Consider the following 12,774-nt stretch of genomic DNA (forward strand, 5'->3'; position numbering starts at 1 on the left):
TGATGAAGTAGTGTATGTCCTAAAGCTTGCCTACTCTTCTGCTACACACTCAAAAGTATGTACATTTCCTATTATGTGTAAGCTGGGGGAAAAAAATCCCCAAAAGGTAAAAAATAATACTGGTATTACTATCCTTGTGGGGATGGTAACATAGGGAATATTAGGTACCCCCCACACACACACACACACACCGCAACCTTTTGAGGGTGATAATTGGCGTCTTTTGAAGAGAAGCTGTGATATTTAATGACTAATAGCTTAAAGTTAATGATTGTCCAGAGGGGGTCTCCAGCACTAAACATGACTCCACCTCTCCATCAGATGTCTGCTGGGAGAGATCAGGCTGTTCTGACCTCAGCAGAGGAAATACAGAGATTACAGGCTCCCCAGAGATGCTCTACAACAAGTATGAAGGCGAAGTCAATTTTCCAATATTAAAATACTTCATATGCACAGACAACTACAAGCCTTTCATATGGTAGACATTAAGTGTTTTAAAGGGGTCCATGATTATGATTTCACTTAGTTAGTGTGTAATGCTGCTGTAATTTTGCATAAACAACATCTGCGTTACAATGCTCAAAATTTACATAAACCCCGCCCCCGAGAACATGCAACAAAGGGGGTGTGGCCATGTTGGGCTGCTTTAGAGAAGAGGAAGAGTTGTTGTAGTAAAATGCCGTCATTTTATGCCGGACTGCATAAAACGAGGGTCAATTCAACGCTGGATTTGCACAAAAGATGAACATGACGGCACATGCTAGTGGATGAGTTGAATCAACTCCACAGCAACTACATAAATTTATCCACTAACCATTCAGAAACGTCCTAAAAGTTGTAACTTCTTCCTGAGTCTCTCCATCAGTGTCGACTCCGGTTTGAACAATGTAAGGCTGAACACGTTACTGACAATCCTCATTTTGGCTGCGTGAGATTCTCCAGCTTTGTTGTTGTTGAGCTGTTAAAGCTCCGCCCTCTTCTGGAAAGGGGGCCGGGAGAAGCAGCTCATTTGCATTTAAAGGGACACACACATAGGGGCAAATTTTGACAAGCTATAATAAATGACCTGTGGGGTATTTTGAGCTGAAACTTCACAGACACATTCTGGGGACACCAGAGACTTATATTACATCTAGTAAAAGGGGCATAACATAATAAGCAGTCTTTTTCATTTTTCTTTTTTTCCTGTTTGGTGACACTATCAATGCAGAAATTACACACTTTTCATCAACAGAGATGTTTAGATTATTTAAAATAGGCCATTTTCCTCATTTTTACAATATAAATTCTATTCTCTCTGGATATGGATAACTCCGTTGACACTGAAGGCTATTTGAGGACGTCTCATTTTATTGCTCATCCTCCACCTCCTAATGATCCCAAACTCACTAATAATGATCCTGGATGTCCTTCAGACCAGCAAGGGCGGCCAGAACCTTTTACATACACACACACATACACACACACACACACACACACGACGGCCTTTACTGCAGTGTTGGCCAGCGCTCAGACTTTTAAGAGCAAGAGCTAAATTACCCACAATGCATTAAAAGCTGCAGACAGAAAGCATCATACCCTTGCAAACTGGAGTTGAAATTGAATAGTAAATGAAATTAGCTTTTTATAAAGTTCCAGCATTATGCACAGGAAACAATAAAATATTAATATTATTATTGCCAGCAAGAAGGATACAAATATTCTAGAGGAACAACCTCATTGACTTTCAAATATCATCTTATCCACTCTCATTGTTTGCGTTTTATGGATTAAGCAAGCATGTCTGGCCACGTTATAAACGCTATAGGTCGAGGCATGAATTAGTCAAAAACATTCAAGCAGCTCTGCATCAGCGGCGTTAAACAGCGCGGCCCTCTCCCGCGGGACATGCAGGCGCATAAACAGCCCCTCAAACCAGAAAACTTCAGCAAAATGGAGGGCTCTAATTCCAAACAGTGTTTACGCCCCTGCTGGAGAGACTCAATTAGTGCTGCCCATGCAGGAATCAAACTGGGACGGAATAAGTTAATTGGGATCAATCAGCTCGGAACTCGACCGGTTCCCCAGGGCCAGGCGCCTTAGGCAAGCAGGATCTGACAGCGATTGCTTGAAAGATTTGTTAACCACCGACCGGGTTGTTGGTGATGCGGTTGAGCGGGTCTGACTCAACACAAACTGAAAAGGCGAGAGAGAATTCAATGTCACCCCTGTTACTAGAGATGTGCAAAGACTCAAAGAGAGCGACAGGGGGTAGGATACCGCTTTCAGAAAAATCTATGCAGGGGAACTGCTAAATTTAAAGGAACAGTTCACTTCAATTTTTTTTTATTTATTTTTTTATCATTCTGTGTAACATAAAAGGTGCATTTCTGAAGAATATACTGGTTACTGAATTGAAAAAGAAGAACACTTAAGCATACTTTTACATATTAGTACATATTACGGGATTAATATACTGGAATTAATAAAGGGAGTGTTTTCTTTTAAAGAATTCTCTGTTTAAGGACTACAACAAACGTCTGGTAGAGACTACAACGAGCTTCATACAACGTGACATCACTAACCCTAAAATTTACATAAACCCCGCCCCTGAGAACACGCAACAAATGGGGTGTGGTCATGTTGGGCTGCTTTAGAGAAGAGGAAGAGTTGTTGTAGTAGAGTGTTGTTGTCATGCCATCATTTTACACTGGACTGCTTCACAAACGAGGGTCAATTCAACGAAAAAAGATGAACATGACGGCACATGCTAGTGGATGAGTTGAATCAACTCCACAGCAACTACATACATTTATCCACTAACCATTCAGAAACGTCCAGTTTCATTCTAAAAGTTGTAACTTCTTCCTGCGTCTCTCCATCAGTGTCGACTCCGGTTTGAACAATGTAAGGCTGAACACCGTTACTGACAATCCTCATTTTGGCTGCGTGAGATTCTCCAGCTTTGTTGTTGTTGAGCTGTTAAAGCTCCGCCCTCTTCTGGAAAGGGGGGTGGGAGCAGCAGCTCATTTGCATTTAAAGGGACACACACAAAAACTGTGTGTTTTTGCTCACACCCAAATAGGGGCAAATTTGACAAGCTATAATAAATGATCTGTGGGGGATTTTGAGCTGAAACTTCACAGACACATTCTGGAGACACCAGAGACTCATAGTACATCTTGTGAAAAGGGGCATAGTAGGTCACCTTTAAATGGAAAATGTTTTAGATCTTGATGGTGACACTTGAAGAACTCTTGAAACAAAAAACCTCTTGGATTTATACTGCTCAGACAGACAGCGACAGTCGACCACAAACCATCAGCTTAATAACACAATAAATTAAATGGACTCATAAAATGGACTCAAACACTTTGTGCAACCTCACTTCTTTAGTACGTCTTAATGAAATCAATATACTGGACGTGGGCCCATGTCCTAATGCAAGGAAAACTAGATTACATTGACTTGTATGCCTTTGTAATTAAATAAGAGCCATACTGAGGAGCTGCGCACGGTTATTTACTATTCCATTTACTCATTGAGCTTCAGTAAAGAGCTTGTGTGTGTATGCAGAGATTGACTTCAAATCATTTTTAACTGACCTTCAAGTACTGCCCGAGACTAGTTCATGTGACTGAAAGGTTCTCAGGATGCATTTTTAATCACTTCTCATTGAATTTTTAATTTAATGAAACAAACAAACTGATGTGCTCCTGCAATAATGGCATTAATTATTTAAAATACTGTGATGGAAATATGAGTGTATTTGCAGTGAACTGTGTGAACGGGCTTTAGGGTTGAGACTCACGTCAGGATATTCTTTGACAGGCACATAGAGTTTCTCTTGGAGCTGAACGATGGGGCCGACGGCGTCCGGGAGCTCTGAGCTTCTCTTCTCCGTGCTGCCGTTTAATGTGTCATTGTACATGTCCTTTCGTACCCTGCTGATCTCTGAAATAAAGAGAAAGCACATGCGCTATGAGTTAACTACATCAATCAGGGTGCAGACTGGGCAAGAACAGGATTAGAGATATAGTGACAGCCTACATGCTACATTTCCTTTACCCATGGATTATATGCGCTTTAATATGGCAGTAGAAGAGTGCAAATGCTTCTTAAACACTGCACTTAAACCTAATGAACCAATGAATATGTTAGATCGTCTAACGTGATATAACTGCATAGAGCATGTACCTATATTAACATCTTTATTGGTCTGACAACATGGTTATCGAACAATTTAGGGTTGCACAGTTACGGAACTGAAAAAAGTCTAATTATTCATCTGCAAAGGGCTTCATTACATATACTAAATGTGAGCCTTGTGATTCAGTGTTTTTAGCAGTCTCAGAGCAGTTTGTTTATGAAGTGCATTGTGAATGCAAATCACTCCAAGTTCACATGAATTTCACGTTCCTAATGTTTTAGGCCACTACAAGTTATTACACAAATCTAATAACGAAACACTGAAAAAAGGGCCACGGAAAAAGTGACGGCATTTCACAGTTTTCTGTCAAAATATAGAGTTCATTTCAGAATTAAAATTTCCTGATAATTTACTCACCCCCATGTCATCCAAGATGTTCACGTCTTTCTTTCTTCAGTTGAAAAGAAATGAAGGTTTTTGAGGAAAACGTTCCAGGATTTTTCTCCATATAGTGGACTTCAACAGGGTTTAATGGGTTGAAGGTCCAAATTGCAGTTTCAGTGCAGCTTCAAAGGGCTCTACAAGATCCCAGACGAGTAACAAGAAAATAATATACTTTTTAACCACAAATGCTCGTCTTGCACTGCTCTGCGATGCGCCACGTAATCACTTTGTAAAGGTCACGCGTGGCGTAGCTGGAAGCGGTAGGGCGAAAAACTCTCATTTTCTCCTCCAACTTCAAAATCATCCAACAACATTGTTTTAGCTTTTTTTTCTTTTCTGTAAAGGGCATTTGACTTAGTCTTTGCACATTGACTTTGTAAACACTTGCTCAGTACTTCCGCCTACGTCACGCGTGACCTTTACAATGTGATTACGTAATGTGTGGCACATCGCAGATCAGTGCGAGATGAGCATTTGTGGTTAAAACGTATATATGTTTTTTTTGTTGTTGTTTTTTTTTAAATAAAATAACAGATCATTTCTCTAGATAAGACCCTTATTCCTCATCTGGGATCATGTAGAGCTCTTTGAAGCTGCACTGAAACTGACATTTGGACCTTCAACCCGTTAAACTCTGTTGAAGTCCACTATGAGGAGAATAATCCTGGAATGTTTTCCTCAAAAACCTTCATTTCTTTTCGACTAAAGAAAGAAAGGATGACATGGATGACATGGGGGTGAGTAAATTATCAGGAAATTTGAATTCTGAAGTGAACTAATCCTTTAACCTAGTCTGGGTAAACCCAGCCTGATCTGCCGGCGATTTGATTTCGCCCGGCAACTCAGTCTGGAAACCCGTACATTCATTTCTACTGCTTCTGTTACACTTTTGCGGGAACCAATCACAGACTGGCTTATCCACCTTGCTCGCTATTGGTGGGTATAACACAATGACGATAGAGAAGCACGACCGTCAATCCAATTCCTTTTAACCTCTCGACGATGCTGAATGACTTCTTTAGTTTAGCAAACAAATCGCTCGAGGGGGTGTAAATACCACTCACTTTCAAGTTTTTTTTTTGCACAACCTGCAAAAATGCTCGATGCCATTGCTGCTTCTGCAAACCGCTGATCAATGCTACAAACCAATACAAACTAAACCTGTCTGGAGTTTTCGCGTCGCTCTGCAAAGTACGTCACCCGGATCGTTGATCTGATTGGTTGAAGGACTATCCAATTGCGTGAATAATGCTCGTTGATCACGCCTCTTGTGCAGTAGAAAATACATACAGACTCCCCAGACCAATGTTCAATTTTAAATTGAGCTTGGTCTGGTGATAGCCAGACAAACTTTTACCAGAACATTTAGGAAAACATAACACTGTTTTGACAGAAACATATTACTATTGTATATTGAAATATAATTTTAATTTACACTACCATTCAAAAGTTTAAGGTCGGTAAGTTCCCTTAATGTTTTTGAAAGAAGTCTCTTCTGCTCACCAAGACTGCATTTACTTGATCAAAAATACAATAAAACAGTAATATTGTAAAATTATTACAATTTAAAATTCCTATTTTAATATGTAATATTATTTAAAATGTAATTTATTCCTGTGATGGCAAAGTTATTTATTTAATTTATCAAAGTTATTTATTGTATTATTTGATTGTGAACATTTACAGTAATTCTATTACAATAATACAACATCTAACTTGACAGGATTATGTTGGTTCTTTTAAAGAAGACTCAAGTGTTTCTACGAGCAGCAGCACATGAGCAAAACATGACTTAATGTACGCACAAGTGACATGCTAGTTTGCAGTTTTCACACAGAACGCTGAACACGAGAGCTGCTGTTTCACTGTGATTTTAACCTTAATATTTAAGCCACAGCAATATAAAAGATTACACCTTTATCATATTACAATTCAAATCCCAATAGTTGTCAAAAATAATCATTGACTTAATAGTGCAGATATCAGGGTAACACCACCCACATAAGCACCACAGTATAAAGTTCAGAGGCTCCAGACTACAGCCTGACATCAGTTTGGCCATGAGTCTCTGCTCAGGATCGACAGTTAGTACAACTGAACAAGACAAGCGGAGACCACCTCAGCAAGAACAGAGAAAAAGAAAATGACAAGACGTGGGCTAAGAGAGCTTCTCTGTCTTTGAACAGCTGTAAAACCACAAAAAGATCTTTCTAAGAGGATATGACTACCTTCCGAATTTCCTCGGGAGACGTGCGTATCCATTTTGCCTGGAGGCCCTGGTGAGATCTTTCTCACTACAGCGACCGGCTTCTCTCTTGACTTTTTCCCAATGCACCATTGAGTGTTTTCAAAGTTCAATCATTTAAAACAAAAGTAAATGGTTCTTTCTGCTATTGTTGATTAATCACAAAGCAAGTTCTGGTGACAGGTTGGACCACATACGTCAACCTGCTGTATGACTGGTTTACTTACAGCTGTCTCTTCACATTAAACTGCGATAGGAGAAACCATTTTTTTTTTTTTTTTCAAAAAAAGAAGAGAAACCATTTTAACAGCAAAAATACACATTGAACTCCTGCCTGAGGTTTACTGCAGGAAAACAAGGTAGATGGAGAACGGGTAATCACTGTTATTACATGTGATCCTACCATCGCTTAATGAAGTGAGTAATAACTGTCCTTTTCTGAAACCGGTCTCTATTAGGAAAAAAAACAGGAAAGAGAGGCAGCGAGACAGAGAGGAAGTGAGGGCTCTAATATGGTGGGAAAGACAATTAAAAACACCAAGTCAGTTAATATTTCATACAAGACATTAAATATCCCTGTCTCAAGCTGCTGCCACTGTTGTGTAATTCTATTACTGGATGAAGAATTCCCTGGTGCAATTCTCAAAGGCAAATTGAAGAGGTCGGTTTGATGTAATTACAATGGAGATCGCACACTCCCATAGACTCACACACTCACGACAAGAAGGACACGCAGAACACACACTATTGTGTCCTTTCTCCAATGCATATGTTGTGAATTTGATTCCTCTTGTGAGGTCATGGGGATTTTGTCTTGAAATTGTAATTACATCTAATTTGAGCAATTAGAAAAACACTCACGTGACACGGCAGATGTGCTTTTGGGTCCTCATTAAGAAAACATGCAGTTTAATGTTTTCTGTCATTTGTTGACATATTTTTATACCACAATCTTAAAGTTTCTTTGCTGGTGGGCAACATGAATATTTGTCGTGTGTTTTCTTTAAGTAGAACGATTTTGCATGCATATGTAAAAACTTTTACCTGCTAAAACATTCATTTTGTCAACATTTAACCCTGCAAAGCTTGCCTTTAGGCGATGTATAAAAGAAAATCTGAAAAATGCAATGTGTTTTTGTTTAACATCATATAGCATGATACAGTGAGAATATGGAGCTCACACTCGAGAATGATAAAACACCTCGGTTTTATTCAGAGGCCCAAACTGAGCAAAAATATGCAATTTGGTGCAGTTGCTGATATTTATATGGTCAAAAAGTAATATGAAATTCTGAAAGCTTTTAATGTAAATCAATGATATCTTTATATCAGACTACTTACACACTGAAAAAATGGTTGTAAAACATATTTTCCCTCCAAAATTGGTAATGAATTTCATAAATAATTATTGAGAAATGCCAAGTAACACATCAAATTAAACATTACATTTTGAAGTAGAAAGACTGAAATTGTAATTTCTTGTAAAACTAACTACAATAATCTGTTTCATTAACAACATTTTTTACAGTGCATAAAATGCATATAAATATCAGTGTCACTCTGTATCTCCCAATAAAATGTCTTAGTAAGATGATATTTAAATGCTTAGTTTTATGGTGCAAAACATATAATGCAATGCAATACAATGATGATTGAGAGATGAACAAATAAATGTTCCTCAAAAGCCTGATGATCATATTTGATATGCACATTTTAACAAAACGATGTAGATAATCAAGAAGTTGCTTCATTCCAGTAAGTGTTTATCTTGAAATATTGCTAACAATATAAAAATTATCTTACGTTAACTTTATAAAAATAAAGTTTTCACATCAAAAGATACATGTATTCGGACCTGAAGGGGGACATTTTTACAATTATACTAAAAAAAGGCCTAAGGGCATTAGCCATGCAGTAAATTGTGTGCAACAGGTTTTTCAGCAAAGTTTTGATCATAATGATAATTTATAGGCCTTTTGCGACAGGCTTTATAAGGTTAAGAGTTATTACAGGACCTCAAAGCTAATATACGTGGACTGAAAGCCACAAAAACTCTGATTTTGATTTAATAGGGTATAAGCAATCTACAAAATATTCAGGCAGCTTCCCATAATAATAGCCTGTGGACCGAGGTTGCCTTGAACAGACACTTCAGCTAAACGTCTGTTTAATGGTAGTCTGCGCTCATCTCAATAAATCGCAGCTTAAAAGAGCTCTGTTGATGGTCATGAGCGTGATACAGGCTCCGGGCTTTATAGCAATGTTGTTATCAAAAGTGATTTATGCTTTTCACATTGACATCGAAGGCCATCGCCAAGAAAGACAGTGGCATTGAGAGAGCTTCCTCGGAGGATGAGTGCACAAGAATGATGGCATGTGTTTTCAACTCAGCTGTGCAGCGATGGCCCATGGATCCGTGAAAAGGGATGAAATGAGTGGAGAATAAGCACTGCATCTAGACTGGTTACTTTCCATTAACTTAAGAGAGAAGGTAATTACTGTGAATGAAAACTTGTGGCCATAAAACATATATTCTGTTGTAGGTGATGATGATCATGAGTATCAATAGAAAAAGACAAAGCCGAATAATGCCAGCAGATTAGATTAATCCACAAAAGAAAAAATGGAATACTGTTTAGAATACTGTTCCGTTATTAATGAATAACTACAAAACTACTATTTAATTGCCTAAATTATTACATTATTTGCTAACTGCATTCTTTAAATTGTAATGTTGACATGCATTCTCTGTAAAGCTGCTTTGAAATGATATGTATCGTGAAAAGCGCTATACAAATAAATGTGAATTGAATTGAAAGGAAGAAATGAGTAACATGATATTATCATTCTAGTAACTACTATTGACTAACAAGAAACTTTGATTGAAAAATGTGTAAGTAATGACTTGTCTTACTACATCACTCTTAAGGAATTAATATAGTCATTTGAAACAGTACGATCTACACTCAAAAAAATGATACGTTGGATTTACTTAATTTTTTATGTCAACAGGTTCCACATAATTTGGTTATGTTGAATTTAATTAACATTATTTATTTCAGTTAACTTAAATTTATTACATAAGGTTAACTCAATGCCATTTAGTTGAATCAGGTTAACATTCTTAATTTTGTCCAAAACCATTAAGTTTAATTATTCTAAAATTAATATCAAACAGAAATTTAAAAAAGTAACCCAGTTTAAGGGATTAGTTTATTTAGTGGATGCATTCAAGAACAATTTTCACAACTTTTTTACAAAATCTTTACTCTGTAAAGACTCTTATTGCTAAGTGTTAGCCAAAAGATGGATTTATTCCATCTATGGCATGCCCAATATAGTTGTTTTTATTATTAAACAACTTTAGTAATTGTTAGATAACCCAAGCACATGTTCTACACTTCACCACAATGGTAAACCCAAAACTATTAACATAACAGAAACTTTTAAATACCAACATAATAGAAAGTAAACATTAAAAAGTCCCTCCATTTTCTCATGTTGCTAAAAACTGCTTAAAATAACATTTTATTTCAACATTTACTCTCCCAGATCAGCCCCTTTGCAAAGCATGATGGGAAGTGAAAGTCCTGTTTGATTGAGTCCTGGCTGAGTTTACTTGATTGAAACATGTTATTTTAATATGACAACAGTAAGTTAAGTCAAAAAGTAATCGTTTTAAGTCAGTTTAACACAAAGCAATTAAATTTGAACCAGAAACCTAATGCAATGGTGTTGAATCAAAATAAGTTGTTTAATAAAGTGAACAGCATCAACAAATCATTGTTTTGAGTGTAAAGTGTTAACCCGCTAATGACTCAAAATTACTAAATCCGTCATTACTATCCAAAATCTCAAAAGTTTACAATGACTTCAGTCCTTACTAAAGAGTTATTATTAACTTTAGAATACCGATCCAAATAATCAGTGTTTCCTTCTGAAGGATTTGACTCGAGTCATTACTAGTGTGTTACCATGATCTAAACTTTAGAATTAATCATGCATTATTTGCATTGATTTTGAAACTGTATATAGTTTCTTTGTAGTTCTCTGGGAGGTGTGAAAGAATGTGTAGGGATTAGCTTATAGTGAAATACAGCATTCAAGTAAGTGCTCTTACTTACTAATTCATTGATCAGAGTTTTTTGTTAGTAGTTAGAATGTTAATAATATTAATATTGTGTCACTAATTTGCTTCTGTGTAGTTTTTCATTAATGATGGAACGATATTCTAAAGTGTTATGAGATAAAATAGTAAAAGTCCTGAAAAAAAAAAAAAATTCAATTGCAATCAGACTAGTTAATTGAGTATAATTCATCAGTGAATTCATTAATAAACAGAGAAGTAATGCACATTACAAGTATGGCAGGTGTTATGATGTAAATTCAAAAAGAATTTACACTCAAAACACATCAAAAATCAAAAACACAAAACACACACACACACACAAAAGTACTTCTTTTCATTTGAAGATTTCCTTATTGTAATTTGGAAACTGACTGATGCAAATCAAAAGACAGGATTATTCCAAACAAATTAATAAATAAATCCGGCTCAGTGTACAAACATCTGCTTCACATTATATAACACTTAAAAACAAGCTTCAAAGTAATAAAACATTATAAGTTTGACTGGATGAGCATTTGAAGGTTTTGTACAGTATATAATCACTGATATACACACACCTGTGACCGTGAATCATTTAAATTCTACATTAATGCACTAAGATCTGGACTCAAATGAATACATCTACTAATTAATAATAGTGTTATTTTGCCAGCTATTTTTACATTTTGTCTTAATCCTGTGTCAAATGTACTTTTTAGCTTTTATCATTTAGCCCACCTTGCCCTGTCTTTGTTTAGTCATGTTTTAGTCTACAAAATCTCTGGGAATTTTAGTCTAGTTATATTCAATGAAAACTTGTATTTATAATCACATTTCTTTTTTTTTTATTGCAACCATAGTTTTCATTTGAGAAATTAATTTTTTCATTTTATGGGAATTATTGCACTTTCACCTATAAGCACAAATCAAGAGAATTTCAACTCATACACATGGTTTATTTATTTATTTTTTACCTCATATAGCTTCGTGATTTATTATACAGGCCTAGTTGAGATCTATGTTTGGATTTATTACAGTTCATCACTGAGAAGGTCAGATGACAGATTTAGTCGCAGGAAACAGCGCAAGCTGACTGAATGACATTTTCATTTAAGCAGAATATCTCAAATGGTGATCGCTAAACTCCAGCTTACTTGTTTTTTTGGTGTTTTCAGATCATCAGCGGCACTTCCACAGTATAAAGAGAGAGCGTGCGCATGGTTGCCAGATGGAAAATATAAGTAAAACACGGGGAACAACATGTATCCTTATAGCTCTGATTGGGGGATTTATGCTCTTGACATCTGGCAACTGTAAACATGAAAGCTCATTAAAAACAGTCTGTAATATTTTGTCTCCAAAAGCAAGTCGAATTTGGTAAAGTTTTTTATTTTTAAACTAGATTTCAGTCTCGTTCCCGTCAATGATATTCCATGTTGATATATTCACAGTTATTGTTTAATGATGTTGGTGTCGTCTGGTCATTCACACCAAGGACAATAACTATAAAGATAATGTTAAAGATATAGTTTTAAAAATAGTTCTCAATATTAAAGAATAGCAGAATCCACACCACAGCTATAATGATAACGATATCATTGGAATCACTCTCAGAACGATGGTATCCAGCTGATAAACAATAAAAACATTGACAGCCAGTCAGAAACCATCCTGCTGTAACGAGCGTGAGCATTTAAAGTGACAGACAAGCACGCGCTTAGAATAAACAGAACAATGTCGTCCGCTGGTGTGGACGCTAATATAGTTATCTTAATAGTTATCGTTCTTGGTGTGAACAGGCCTTTAGTCAAGGTCGTCAATGAATATTTTTTGTCTTTCATTAACAAA

At 36.5% G+C, this 12,774-nt stretch overlaps 1 pseudogene; it reads right to left on the minus strand.

Annotated features, from left to right (window-relative positions):
* LOC125277210 overlaps positions 1 to 12,774 on the minus strand; it is a 129,408-nt pseudogene that overhangs the window by 84,025 nt on the left and 32,609 nt on the right.

This window comes from Megalobrama amblycephala, linkage group LG10 (assembly GCF_018812025.1).
Source record: "Megalobrama amblycephala isolate DHTTF-2021 linkage group LG10, ASM1881202v1, whole genome shotgun sequence".
NCBI classification, from domain to species: Eukaryota; Metazoa; Chordata; class Actinopteri; order Cypriniformes; family Xenocyprididae; genus Megalobrama; species Megalobrama amblycephala.